Genomic DNA, 10,484 nt, shown 5'->3' on the forward strand with positions numbered 1-10,484 from the left:
TAAATCTATAAAAGAATAAAACTTATCCAAAAACACATTAAATAGTGTACAAATACTGGCATATTTGGGGTTACCCCCCGCCACATGAAATCTGGGGCTTAGACTCCAATTTCTATTGTAACTGCTTCTGTTGATTTTGGCTGTCCAGAGAACACCCACTCTGCCAATACTTTGAGCTCAGACTTTCTAGAGACTTTCAGCCTCTAGAATTATGAGAAATAAGTTTCTGTTGTTTAAGCCATCCAACTTACAGTATATTTTAAAGGCAGCCCTAGCCAACTAATACACTTGCCCAACACAATGTTCTTTTAGAACATGTTACCATGTTTTGAAATCAAGCAAGTCTAGAATAATAGGAAGACAACAATGACAAAATATTGGTGAAACTAATAATCAAAGCTCAAAACATGTTTTAACTTTTTCTAGTTCTCAATGCCCCATTCAAATCTCACATACCTAACTAGCATTTCAAGTTGAATTTCCTAGTTTGGTGACCACCTTCTATGTCATAAACTCAAACCCGGAGAACCATCTGTTTGTTAAACCTTTGTTTGTTAGAGTTTCTGGAAATGACCTTCCCTTCCTGGTCCTTCACGCTTAGAGATGTGAGTAATGCCAGCAGAGTGTTCTGACCTCTTTAGAGGTCAACTCCAAACTCTCAAAAAAAGGGCATCCCTTCTTATATTGACTGTTGTATTAAACGTTTGTCTTCTGCTTGAAGTATTGGAAAAAGGGTAGAATCAGGAGGAGATATTTCAGAATCAAAAAAGAAGTGTTAATGACTCAGAGGAATATGAAAAGTATTAGGAATCAGTGAAGTGCAAATAAAATCATTCAGTTCTTACAGTTTATCAAATTGACACAATATTTAAGAAATAAACACTTCCTGGTTCATGTATGTGTTTCACTCCTCCCCAGTGACAACTTTTGCACATGTCTGTCCCTCTCCCAGGAAGACTCTGCACCCTGCTCTGCCGTCCCTGCTAGGCTAATGCCCTGTCAACCTTGAAGTCTTACCTTAAGGGAACATCTGCACCTTGCCCGTTTCTAGGTATGCTTTACATAACCCTTTATATGTTTTCCTATCTCACTTCTCAGAATAGTAGTAAAATGCATAATGGTATAATTAACTTTCTGGCTATTATTCCTCTGAATATATTTTTAGGTATTTTGTTAGTGATGGGTCTACATTCACTTTCTCTTTTCCTATGAAGTTAAGTAATTGTGACAGTCTAATGCTTGTGACCTGTTTCTGATTTAATGGAGAAGTAATTGTCACATCATTACTGAAGTGGTCCATCCTGTCCCTACTGATCTGCAAAGCCCTCTCTGTTATATTTCATGTTTTCATACAAGAATGAGGCTATTTTTGAATTGTTTCAATGGTCTGTCTACCTATTCCTGCAACTACTCCAAGTTTTCAAATATATAAATTTTAACATATTTAATATCTGCAAAGGTGATTTTTTCCATATTTACTTCTAGAAAAAGTTTAGTCATTATTTCTTTGCCCCCTACCCCCCTTCAGTGCTTGTGTCCCTTTTTGCAGGAGATTTGATAAGTTAGATGTTATATTTTTGTATTCTGCCTTCTATTTCATCTCCTTGTCTCTCTATATTTCATTCCAGGTATTTTTCCTCAATGGATGTATATTCCTGCCCATTGATTTTTCTTATATGTATGTATTCTTGCTGTTTAAAACGTCCATTGAGAATACAATGTCCATTGTCACATTTTCCATTTCTATACATTTTATTTGGTGATTTTTTTCACTATTCCTGGGCATCTTTTATTACCTCTTACTTAAAGTTTTCATTCTTTTTTATTTACAAATATATATTTATATGTGTATATATAAATAAATATATTTATTTGTGTATATAAATAAATATAATATATTTATTTGTGTATATAAATAAATATATTTATTTGTGTATATAAATAAATATAATATATTTATTTGTGTATATAAATAAATATAATATATTTGTGTATATAAATAAATATATAATATATATTTATTTGTGTATATAAATAAATATATATAATATATATTTATATGTGTATATATAAATATATATAATATATATTTTATTCTATATTTTATAATTCCAAAATCAGTGGGCATTAGAAAAGCTGGATTTCGCTGTTTACGATGACTCTCAATATCTGATTTATAATTTCTGTGATTTTAATTGCAAACTCATAAGCTGTATCATTTTTATGTGGGAATGGTTTAAGAAATGAGTTAAGGGCCAGGCACAGTGGCTCCTGCCTGTAATCCCAGCACTTTGGGAGGCCGAGGTGGGCAGATCACGGGGTCAGGAGATAGAGACCATCCTGGCTAACACGGTGAAACACTGTCTCTACAAAAAATACAAAAAATTAGCCAGGGGTGGTGGCGGGCGCCTGTAGTTCCCGCTACTCGGAAGGCTGAGGCAGGAGAATGGCGTGAACGTGGGAGGCGGAGCTTGCAGGGAGGTGGAGCTTGCAGGGAGGTGGAGCTTGCAGGGAGCCGAGATCGGGCCATTGTAATCCAGCCTGAGCGACAGAGCGAGACTCTGTCTCAAAAAAAAAAAAAAAAAAAAAAAGGAAAAGGGTTAAGAAAATTTCTTTTTGTCAGCTAGATTTGGAAAATAATAATTTGGAACTGTTCTCACATTCAATTGTTTATTTGTTTTGCTTGTTTTTTGTTTGTTTGCTTGTTGAGATCACGCAAGTGTTGTGAATTCCGGCTCCAACCTTGCATAAGGTTGTGGTGTGGCTTCCCAGTCGAGATTGTTTCCCCTCCTCCACCCAGGGCCAAGGCTGAGATGGGCAGGTTTCCCTGATCCCTCTCTTGGTGGGATTATTACTATTTCTCTTATTAGTCTTATTTGTATTTCAGTTCTTATCAAAATGGCATCTTTACGTGGGGTCCCAGATACAATATCTGCTCATGTTCATTAAAACTAGAGTGACTCTGTATCATGGTTTACCCTTGATATTCCAGGTTCTATTCAGATTAGCACTTGTTGTAAATTTAAAAAAATAAAATACTGTGTTTTGTTGTTGTTGTTGAATTCAAGTAAGTTGTTATAGGCTGTTTACCAAGGGAGGCAGTCATGTGTAGTTAGGTGCCAGCCATTCCCTCTGCGTATGCCTGAGCACACTTAGGTGTATGAGAAAGGCCCCAGCGTGTTCTTCTTATAAGAGACATGTTTGCTGGGGCCTGTTCAGTATTCTTCTAGATTAATGTTGCTGATTTTTTATTCTAAGTGTTGCTGGGCATGTATGAAAGAAAAACAGGGCCTGTTATTGTGTAGTCTCCACTACTATAAAAAAATCAGAGTTAAGTGATAACTTTTATACGAGTGTCATCAGTTGCTTCAAATAGGGAGTCAACTAATTCTAATAATGTTTTCGTTTTTTTCTCAGGTGATTCAAGAAAGCTTTTTGGTGTTTATTCTGTCTAAAGTGAAATAATTAATATTATTGTGAATGGTGTTGCAATTATAAATTCAGATAAAAAGTTCAATATATATATATTTTTAAAAACAAATATTTCTTGGTTATTCAAATCATCCTAAAATAAATGTTTTCCTTATTATATTTAAAAAAACCTCTGGAGCAGAAATGCACTTGAATTGGTTGTTATAATGATACAATTCATTCTGTGTCCAAACCAGCTACACAATTCTACCAATAAAAATAAAACCTGCAGTTGATATAAATATGTTACACACACACATTTATTGTAGTTCGACTCGACAACTACCAAATGCATAATGAAACTTACGTTGTCATATAGGTGAATAGATAGATAGATAGATGATAGATAGATAGATAGATAGATAGATAGATAGATAGATAGATAATGACCTATCTATTCATGTATAGGTGTCTGCAATGGCATTGGGCAGTATTTAATGAGAGTCCTCCAAAATTTAGTTTCATACTATTTAAATTCTATGGGAAAACTGTAGTAACATTATTACATAACTAAAAGCCCATATACTTTCAGCTTTAGAAAGGTGTAATTATTGAAAACAAATTCTAAAAAGAGGAAGCACTAAAATTTGCCTGAAATAAGAAAGCAGCAGAAGGCCAGGTGCCGTGGCTCACCCCTGTAATCTCAGCATTTTGGGAGGCCGAGGAGAGTGGATCACTTGAGTCCAGGAGTTCCCTACAAAAAAAAATTAAAAAAAAAAATTTGGCATGGTGATGTGTGCCTGTAGTCCCAGTTACTTGTGAGGCTGAGGTGGGAGGATCACCTGAGCCTAGAAGGTCAAGGCTGCAGTGAGCCATGATCACAGTGCTGCACCCCAGCCTGGGTGACAGAGCAAAACCCTATCTCAAAAAAAAAAAAAGAAAAAAGAAAAAAAAAGGCACTGGAGGAACTGAACAAATTAAATTAAATTATATAGCACAAGTGATAGACAAGCATTACTTTTTTTTTAAAGAACACTTTGGAATCTGTAGGAACAATCTTCTGATAGAATGCTCATAATCATTTGTGTTTTGTGGCTAAATATAATTAATTTGAGAGGTCTATAATTTTACAAAATCTAAAAATTTGCTGAATCAGCCAACTGAAAAACAAATAGATAACATTTCTGGTAAAGTTTATTGTGAAATAGGAGTATATGTGAAAAATAGGTTTTCTGGAAGGGGATAATCAAATATATCTGTAACAACATTTGGGCTGAAATATTTAGACATTTCAATAAGAAAAGCATTTGAATTGACAATGTCCTCCATTTAGTAGCTTTTATTTCCTGAGCTCATGAGTTGTCTCAGCCTTCATAAAGAAAACACTTTTCCTGCGGGCTAAAGAGGTGAGTCAATAAAGCTGTCAATATTTTCAATTTCGATATATTTTGACATTGTGTCACCATTTATCATAAATTGTAACTTTGAAGAGGATTGCAGATATTTTTCCAAAAACAGATTAAAAATAGTGAGAACATGTTTTAAACCTTACAATCTTCAGAAATATATCAGTGGGCTAATATCAGAGACACATTTAGCTAAGAAGCTAATCATCATGTATGTTTGCTGAACTAGTTGAGAAAGTTCACCTTGGCCATCAAAGAAAGACAAGCAAAAATAAATAGTATGGATGAAACTCATAAGACGTGTTAAATGTAGGCAGTAAATGGAAAATTATATAATAATCCATGAGATGTGTACGTAAATTAAGTGGAACGTCAGCGTGTGGAACATAGGAAGGGATGAGAGCACCAAGAGAAAGTGTATTCTTAAGACACTGAAGGTTGATGAGGCCTTGGTGATCACAAGGTCTTAAACTGGACAGTCGTTGGTGATGCGACTCTGGGCCAGTGAATACAGATGAGATTCATACCTGCTCAGCAGGTTAAGCAGAGAGCCACAGCTGTGGCCAGCTGTATTTGTCCTGCTTCTGCAAAAGAACAAGCCTGTGATGCTCTGCCCGTCTTCTGGCTGATCAGCCAGTTTCTCAACCTCAGCTCCAGTTCTTATAGCCACAACAGCTAAGGGAAAGACTGCCCCTGCAGCCAGGGCACCAGCACCTCTGAGAACACATGTGCGTTCCCACATGGAGGCTGTGTGAGCTCCACACCCTTTGCTCTCTTACAATGACCCTCCCTAGAATGCACCAAGAGATAAGGCCAAAAGGAGAAAAAGAGAAAGAAGAAAATCAGGAAAAATTGGCTGTTTAGTCAACAGGCAAATTAACCTGTGAAAGACTAAGATTTAATTTGGAAATGACTAAGTTAGCTTGAAGAAAATTAGCTAGTTTCGCTATTGAGAAGTTATAGGAGCTCATGAGAAAGTTGAATATAATGATGAAATTATATATATTTCTGCACATTGAGGTTCTGATTGTGAGTTCCAGTCCTACTCTGTTTGTGTGTACTTGTGGGTAATCATACCAAAATTACTAACACTTTTGTCTGGTTGTGACATTTCAGGTAAATTTTACTTTGTATTTGATATCTTTATCCATATATAAATTAACCACAATGTAAATGCATGGAATTTGTAGCTTCACTTTGTATACTCTTTGTAACATTTAGCTTTTTAAATAAATTATATTGTTAAAGATAAAAATTAGACAAAAACTCTGTCCCAATGTGGTGTGTTAAAGCCAACAGAAGTAGCACACTTGATCAATTTTGCTGGGACATGAAAGAGTTTCTTAATCAAAATCTATTAAGTCACAATTTGATCTGTTTCTGGATGACTTCTGTTGCTTTACTTTGTTGTTTCCTGGCTTTTCTTCTCCTTGCTTGTCTTTTCAATTTGGTGACCTATTTAACAGAGAGTCCTATAGAAAAGCTCTGAATGAAATTCTCAATCATATATAGGATGTGTCTAGCAGGTGCCAGACGCAGCCACCAATACACAGAGACAAGCCAGATTCAGAAATCATCAGACAAATGAAGATGGCCCCATTAAGGCAGAGGTCAAGGTTGAACGTGCCTGGACAGCAGCAGTCCCTGCCATCCTGCACTTCCTGGGATGCTTCTCTGAGGGGGGTCTGGTGGCCACTTCAAAATTCTTTCAAAGTTGTTTTTTTTTTTGTTTCCCCCTGGAACAGTCTTTGTAAAAAATAATTGTTTAATTTTTAATTAATTATTATTTCTTTTATAGTTATGCTTGCTGAGCTACAATGACACTCATCTCAAATTCATTTGGTGTAATGGAGAGGGAAATCACTGCCCAGCAATTTGTCAGTGGCTTTGATGCTTTTCATATTTGTATCTTAACATTTGCTGGATCCAGATGAATAGATGGCTTTAGTCCTCTCAAAAGAAATAACAGTGTCAACCTCACACTTGTTTTATGATGGAAAATCTTTGCCATCATAGTTTTCACATGAAAGATATATTTGCCACTTCCCAAATGTCAAGTCTAATAGAAAGGGGATATAAATGATATATTTCCTTATAGCCATCAACACTTTAAGGTTATGACATGATGTGACATACCTATTTGTCATGATAAAGTAAGCACTTTTACTGATGTCTTGAATTCTTTAGTGTTTTCAAGTACTGTACATAGTCTGAGTTTATTCTGAAGTGTACAAATTTTTATAGCATGTGTCATGTCAGGCCTCATTTATAGTTACCAGGGATACGTTAAATATTAACTATTTTGCTATAACTATTATTAAATACTTATGAATTAAATATTCCTCTATTAGGCAAGATATATCTGATCTTTATATTTTTAAGTAAAAATAAAAATAGAATTTCAAAAATAGCAAAAGGCATAAGATATAATCTAATAGAGGGCCTACAATGGCAATGACATTAAAGTAAATATAGTTACCAAAAATTTTGTTTTTATGTAATTCAATTGCATATAAAACACAGTGCCAATTTTAGAAATAAGCAAAAGTATAAATTAATTGAGCAATAAATGTCAACAAAATTAAAATACCAAATATGCAAATTTCATGATGGTGTCAGTGGTTTGCTATGAAATGAATATTTGAAAGAAATTCAAGTTATGACACCATCTGTTTACTTTTTCTATTTTTTTCTGTATTTTATTTTCTTCATCCATAAAATAAACTAATATCTGGGCATGGTGGTATGCACCTGTAGTCCCAGCTACCTAGAAGGCTGAGGCAAGAGGATCACTAGGGCCCAGAAGTTCCAGTCCAGCCTGGGCAATGTAGTAAGACCCTGTGTCTAATAAAAATATTTTTTAAAATCCTAAAAAAAGAAATAAATTATCATTAATCACTATTAGCTCACTTATTTCTCTAAGTAGTTCTATTTTTGTTAAAAGTAACAATCATTTGTCTTTATGATACGAAGACATAACCAGAAGAATGAGAATATTTATATTTTAGCTTTTTCTGCCTTTGACATCTAAAGGAATTTAGATTTGTTTTTGAAATCATCCCAAATGTACATAGGTTAACAAGCAGATAGTCTTTTTGGATATCACTTTACCAGTACTTCTAATGTAGCTTCACTTAAAATGCACTAAGATGGAATCATGTTTTCTCCATTCACCCTGCGACCCAGCACTGTTGCTACTTACCACATTCTGTCCTGACCATCTCCTGATGCCTACTATCAAGCACATGGAATCTATTTCCTGTCGAAACCTCTGCAGTGTAAAATGTCATAATCTTCCTTCTACAATTAACTTCATAAGAAGGTGAGAATAACTATTAAAATTTAGCAAATGTTTCTTCCTCAGCAGCAGCCCGAGAGCTCTATATAGTATTTCCATATCAGCAGAAGGTCCCACTCTCCTGCAGTTTTCCCTTAGGAATGTCCAACTGATAGCTGTTTCCTGTGGAGAAGGGGCATTAGGAAGCTTAGAAGGTTTTTAAGATGGAAATTTTGGTTTAACAGAGTGGTCCAAGAACATATATCTATATTATATATATTATATTTATAACAAATATCATTTATATATAAAGGAGATAAACAAAACCGAATTATACTGTGGTACTGTGGTTCAAATTAAAATATGAACCCTTGAAAGGCAAAGCAGCTGGAATATTGTATTTGTAGTTTCTACAATCTTCAAATCAACTGCTATTTCTGTATGTGAGTGGTTTTATTCATGAGATTGAGGTTGCTAGAGTAAACTGCCTTCTTTAGGTCATGATCAATTGGATGAACTCTTGTATTAGACCTGTTTTTCCTTTTTTTTTTTTTTTGACATCAAGTCTCGCCCTGTTGCCCAGGCTGAAGTGCAGTGGCGCAATCTCAGCTCACTGTAACCTCTGCCTCCTGAGTTCAAGTGATTCTCTTGCCTCAGCCTTTTGAGTAGCTGGGATTACAGGCACACGCCACCACGTCCAGCTAATTTTTGTATTTTTAGTAGAGACGGGATTTCGCCATATTGGGCAGGCTAGTCTTGGATTCCTGACCTCGTGATCCGCCCGAGTCGGCCTCCCAAAGTGCTGGAATTACAGGCGTGAGCCACCGTGCCTGGCCCTGTTTTTCCTTTTTATCCTCAATCTTGTAATGTATCTTGTTTTGAGATAAATTCAGTGTTCCAGTTCGTTGGTGTTCACACAACCTAGCAAGTGCCCTCAGTAAACATCTGGGAATGAGTGAAAGAGCCATTCATAAGTAACGAGAACTACCAAACAAGAAAAAATGATGACTAGATTTTTAATAAAAAGTCATTTGTTAAATTGCTTGAGGCATTTTATGTCAATTGCAAGTACAAAACATTGCATTTCCACAAAAATAAAAATAGTTTTAAGCATATGCTACCAGGAGCCAGGTATTATGACAATTATTTTACATACACTACATTATCCCATCTGTGCCCCAGCCTCCAGTGAGGGGCATTGTTATCTCCTACACTAAAGTAAGGATACAAGGGGATGTACAGCTTACTCAATGTTGAAAACTAGTAAGTGTCAGAGCCACGATTTGCAATGAGTACTCAGGCTCTAGTGTATGTGCTTAAACAATTACACGATGCTCCCACTGACATAGCTGCATGTTCAGTAGTATTTCATAATTACTACAGGTGGTCAGCAAAGTGGCCGTTATAAAGACCACTAACTGGGAACTTTTTTCAGCTTCCTTCAATGATTTTATTTTCTTCCCGACTTATGTAGAAATTTTAATTTTTGTTCTGGCGTAATTGGTTTTATCCCCCCAATGAATTTCACTTGTAATGTGCTGTAATTGTGCTAATTTTCTTTATTTTTTAATTTTTTTTAAAAATTTGAGACCGAGTCTTACTCTGTCGCCCAGGCTGGAGTGCAGTGGCGCAATCTTGGCTCACTGCAACCCCCGTCTCCTGGGTTCACGAGATTCTCCCGCCTCAGCCTCCTGAATAGCTGGGATTACAGGCGTACGTACGGCACCACGCCTGGCTAATTTTTGTAGTTTCAGTAGAGACGGCGTTTCACCGTATTGTCCAGGCTAGTCTCGAGCTCCTGATCTTAAGTGATCTGCCTTCCTTGTCCTCCCAAAATGCTGGGATTACAGGCATGAGCCACCGCGTCCAGCCTAATTTTCTTTTGATGCAATAGTTTACTTGTTAGGTTAATAGTTAAGTTGTTCCTGATGTTTACATTCGGAAAATTGTGAACCTTCTGTCAAACATAAGATTTTAACAGGATTATAACATTCAATTATGCCTTTTTAAATGTATTTTGAAATTTGTTTTTGCTTTTTCACATCTCTAACCTAATAGGATAATAAGTATAGAAATATTTACAAATACTTGCTATATATTCTGCCTTTCAGTACACAGTAACAGGAAAAGGTGACAATATCTCATAGATTGCTTCCTCTCAGGGAACATTCAAATTCACTGGTTATGCAAGAGAAACAGGAAAGGATACAGACTTTATCCGCATGGATCTAGCTGCTCTTAGCTGGTGTTAATAGTAGATTTATATGTGTAAATAGTAGATGTATATGTGTAAATAGAGTCTCTGGCGAAAGTTGGCCATCCTGAAAACTTTATGTTGTTTTCCTATCCGTAAATATTCTTTAGTAACAGCTTCTTTGTATTATAATTTT

General features: G+C 35.7%; 1 long non-coding RNA gene across 1 annotated transcript; it reads left to right on the forward strand.

Annotated features, from left to right (window-relative positions):
• The first annotated feature begins 1,000 nt into the window (after positions 1-1,000).
• On the forward strand, positions 1,001-8,133 carry LOC129523719 (uncharacterized). Its single transcript, XR_008667295.1, has 3 exons — positions 1,001-1,051; positions 4,745-4,817; positions 8,004-8,133. It is a non-coding gene; the product is annotated as an uncharacterized lncRNA (long non-coding RNA).
• The last annotated feature ends 2,351 nt before the right edge of the window (positions 8,134-10,484 follow it).

The sequence above is a fragment of the Gorilla gorilla genome, chromosome 6 (assembly GCF_029281585.2).
Source record: "Gorilla gorilla gorilla isolate KB3781 chromosome 6, NHGRI_mGorGor1-v2.1_pri, whole genome shotgun sequence".
In the NCBI taxonomy this organism is placed as follows: Eukaryota; Metazoa; Chordata; class Mammalia; order Primates; family Hominidae; genus Gorilla; species Gorilla gorilla.